Below are 4,686 nucleotides of genomic sequence, written 5' to 3' on the forward strand. Positions count from 1 at the left end.
TTGATGATTATTTTAGCAGATGATTTGAGAAAGGGGGGTAGAAAACAGGAGATTGATAAAATAGAAAAAATGAGAAGGGAAGCAGGAAGGCAAGAAACAGAAGAGAGGGTAGGAGAGGAAAAGTAACAAAGGTAGGGGTCCCAAAGAGTGGCTAATTTTCCCATTAAGCAGTGCTGAAGTTGGTAATAGGGCACTTAAGTAATCAATAACAATAACTAATGGCCAGGTTTTCAGTCATGCAGCAGCACCTATGGAAAGTATTCAGAGATGCTAGGTAACCTGCTTAAAATTTGGCTCTAGATATTTTGCTACCTCTCATCTTGGTGACTATTTCAGCAGTAAGAACCTTAATTTATACTGATCCATCACCCACGCTGAGGTCTTGCACCATCCAAAGACCACTGATAAACAAACCTTGTAACCATGTCCATTCTCCTTCCACCCCTCTCTGGCAGACAACATCTCTTGCTTCTTTGTCAGGAACGTTTTTCAGACTGGGGAGTCTGAGGCAGAGATCTGTGGAGCATGCAGCTGGGGTAACGCATTGGGGGCTGGGTTAATGGAAAAACAGCAGCATGACTGTTATCTGCACTACGGTGGGCTGAAAAAAAATGAGATGTACAATTTCAATAAAAAAATTAAACGTTTTGGTTAAAAATGTGTTTAATGCATCAGTCTTCTCTACCTCTCTCTATAACTCTTCCTTCCTCTATCCTCTCCCAGATTTTCTTCCTCCTGCTTCTGCCCCCTTGTTCTCTTCCCTCAGTCCACTCTGCTCCCATCCCCCTGCTCTCCTCCCAAAATCTCTTTGCCTCACACGTTCTCTCTTTCAAGTTAAACCATTTATGTAAGTAACAACAGTGACAGATATAGAGGAAACTACCTTTTATCCTTGTTTTTATCTTGTGCCTCAGACTCTCCTGAGAAAAGAGATGGGATGAGCAGAACCCTGGGTTTCAGTCAGGGAACTTGTGATCTGAAAAGGCTAAGAATCAGGGTCTGTACTGGGAGGCTCTCATCAGTGTGGCAGCAGCTGCTCAGACTCTGGACCCATTCCCCAAATGGACAAATCCACAAAGTGAGATGGTCTGGTGAAAACAGCTGCCATGCTCCTTTTTAAAGCATAACCCCAATGAGCAATTGTTTAGCTCTGATGTGTTAAGACTAGTCACTGGCATTCTCCTGTAAATCTTGACTGGGACACAACCCACCCAAGCTGAGGTGCACCAAATCCAAAACAAACACTAGAACAAACAAATGATCCAAAAATCCCTGCGTTTCTAACAGGCATCTTTTGAGAGACAGTTTGACAGCACTGACAAGCTCAGCCCCATAAGGCACTTGGCACTGCACAATCCTGCATGGTACTTTGAAACCCGTGTAACAAAAAAGGAGAATGTCACAAGACAATTAATCAGAATGTCAGGGGTTGCCTGTATGCAGTTAAAAAATAATACAAACAGAGATAATGACAAACAAGCATAGAAAAGACATTTTAAAAATTAAATCTTCCTGTTTTAACTCCAGTGCTGCAGTTTTCAACGCCAAGTGCCTTTACCTTCAAGATTCTTCACCAAACGTCTGGTTCTAGTCTCTCTCTCTCTCCCTGGTATTTATAGACCTTTGCCTAGAACCAATGTTAAATATTACACTTGTGAGTACCAGCAGACAAAATTAACACATGTGGAACCCCTGAAGAATCTCAGTCTGGCAGAGAAGGAGACATGATACTGCTTGCTTAAAAAATTTCTCCTTCCTGCATCTTACCACTAGCCTTTACCTGTGTTGTTGTTACATGTCATCTACTTATCTTTTCGAACTCAAAGTGGAAGTAGCATGGGATGGCTTCTGGCACTGTGGTGACCAATCAACAGGGTGGGTTGTGGTTAATTCCTAGATCAAATCAAGCACAGGGACATGACTAGCAGACTCCCTAGCTGGCTGGCCCATATCCTTTCCACTTGACTGGATATATGAGCTTCCTCCAACAAGCTTAGGGGCAAGAACGTTTTCACATACATCATTCTCAAGGCCCTTGAACAGCAATCAACATGAGTAGAGAGTTCGATCATGCCAGAAACCAACTGTCATGACTTTAATAACATGATCTGAAAAATCAGGTGCAGTTTTATTGACTTGGGTAAATATAATTTGAAGGTGAGAGAGCTGATTTGCTAGCTGACTTTGAATAGATTCAGATGTTGGTATTCCAATTTGTTTGAAGCTTGAGTAAAGTCAAAATTCTGTGGTGACATTCACACTGCATCACAAACTCTGACATGGGATGCTTCCTAGTGGCATCTGTCTGCACAAGACTGATGGGTGTTTTGGCAAAGTTGAGATGCTCTTTCAGTTCGTACCAGGCATGGCATAGATTCTGAACTAAGCTGGTAACTTTAGGAGTATAAGGGACCGTAGCTAAGCACAGATGAAAAATTGTGGATGCAATCTTTAATTGTTATATGAGGATCTTTGATGGGTCAATAAATAGTCAGAATTGTAGCAGGTACCTGCGAGAAAGGGAGGAGGGAGACCCACTGGGTAATAACTGACAAGATAACAGAGATACTGTCTAAAGACTTGGCTAATCTGGTCAGTCTGTCCATCAATCTGGACATAGTAGGTAGAAGGTTGTAGTTCAACAGTGTAAAAGGTTTACATCAAAACTAAAAAGTTTATTTGACACTTAGGTGGCTGAGATTGCTAGATAACAGACCAACAGTTTTGAAACCATGAACCAGTAAGACCCAGGCCAGTCCCTCAGTAATGGGAACTTGAAGGCATGATATGAAAGGTGACACTTTAGTGACTTGATCAAGAACAGCTAAGATAACTATGCCAGCTTTGGACCTGAGCTGCTTGACAGTGGAATGCATGGAAATGTGTAACAAGGGCTGAAATAGGCTAGACACATCAGGAGGAGATCAAAAGGTCTCTCCTGGCAAGTCTTTGTTCAAGAAAATATAGCGCAGGACTTAAGATTTGATAAAGAACCGCATCCTCAACTACCAGAAATTTCTTAAAATGTACCAACTCATTGGCAAGAGGTGAGTTATAACACACATCATCACAAACTTTGGGAATTTAAAGTTGTGGCTGACCATGTAGGATGTAGATGTAATAGTTGCAGCAGAGAATTCTCTTTGTTCACGAAATCAGAATCAGAGAGCTGGCTGCTGGTGGCATTCTGATCAGAAATAAATCTTGCTGAAAAGGGATAGTGAGATCCGATGAGTAACAACATCATCTGTGTTTATCTTTGTTTAGCATGACCTCCTCAGCACCTATAATTTGGTTTGTATCCATAAAAGCAATGGAGTGGGGGAAAAAGTGCAGACCTCAGTATGGCTATTTTGATTATCTGGTGATGCCTTTTAGTTTCTCAGATGCTCCAGCTACCTTCCAGAACTCTGTCAATGGCATTTTCTATCTAGCCCAATAATGGTGGCAATACCATTATTTTCACAGAAAGCCAATCTTCCCATGGACAACATGTTTGGCTAGTACTGAAATGTCTCTAGGAAAGTAGTCTGTATGTGAATTTAGAAAATGCTAGTTAGACCAATCTTCTGTGTAATTTTTAGATTACTGGTATATAACCTCCCTCAATGGCATTAAAGACTTCCAAACTGGTATCCCAAATGACTGTACTTCTCTGAAAGGACATGCAGTTCCTCTTCAATTGTTTAAAGGAAGAGTACACGCTAAAACCTATGCTGGCATGTCTAGATCTTGTAAAACCCTTTATAACCAAAACAGATATATCCAATTCTGTGATCAGAGCTGTACTGTCACAGTAACATGGCCCCCAGAATCACCTCTCCATCCTGCTTTTGGAAACTCACATCCGCAAAACAAATGTGATGACAAGTCACCACTCAAAGACAGGGCGGACGCACGCCCACTAAGAATTTATAACACAGAGCCCACTGGGATTGGCATTTACAGCACAAAAGGTATGCACGCACAGAGGCCCTAAAGCCATCTGTTGCTATCTGCTCAAACCTGAGCATTGCTACACCTTTGACAGTTGGATGCCTTAGCAGGTGGAGCTGTAAAAGTACATGACACTGGTTTAGGAACTACATTTCTCTCTGCTGCTATGAGATACATCCAGTAATGAAACCTGCTTTGCAAGTCATGAACTTCTGCCTGCAGCACAGCATCCTGCACCTGTGGTTTAGCAACTTGGTCCTGGAGGCTTTGTATTAGATTCAGAATGTCAGTCAGAGAGGATGAGTAATAGGTGCGGCAGACTAACAGCTATCTACTCAGACTGCTTGGAACAAGAAACTCAGAGGGACATGCCATGCCACAGGCAACAAAGCTGGGCAGCAGTTCAGGTAAACGCTGCATTGAGTAGAGTTCAGATAGACTGTATTCACAGAGTTCTCAAAACTAGCGTGTGACAGCATCTGGTGCTGCAGTGACCGATCCAGAAAGGGAGGGGCATTAATTGATCATGATCATCACACACACGCATGATCAGAGGGCAACAGAACAGCCCTTATGAAGAGAGGCTGAGAGCCATGAGACTCCTCAGCCTGGAAAAGCGCAGGCCCAGGGATGACTTGGTAGCAGCCTACAAGTACATAAGGGGTGTGCATCTGGATACGAGGGTAAGCCTGTTCACCAGAGCACCCCACGAGATGACAAGGTCCAATGGTAACAAACTCCTGCAAGGCT

General features: G+C 42.7%; 1 long non-coding RNA gene across 1 annotated transcript; it reads right to left on the reverse strand.

Annotated features, from left to right (window-relative positions):
* On the reverse strand, positions 1–1,396 carry LOC109288349. The gene is made up of 2 exons (XR_002095108.1): positions 884–1,396; positions 1–591 (listed from the first exon to the last, which is right to left on the reverse strand). It is a non-coding gene; the product is annotated as an uncharacterized LOC109288349 (long non-coding RNA).
* Between the last annotated feature and the right edge of the window lie 3,290 nt (positions 1,397–4,686).

This window comes from Gavialis gangeticus, unplaced genomic scaffold, assembly GCF_001723915.1.
Source record: "Gavialis gangeticus isolate Ggan-Ray unplaced genomic scaffold, GavGan_comp1, whole genome shotgun sequence".
Classification (NCBI taxonomy): Eukaryota; Metazoa; Chordata; order Crocodylia; family Gavialidae; genus Gavialis; species Gavialis gangeticus.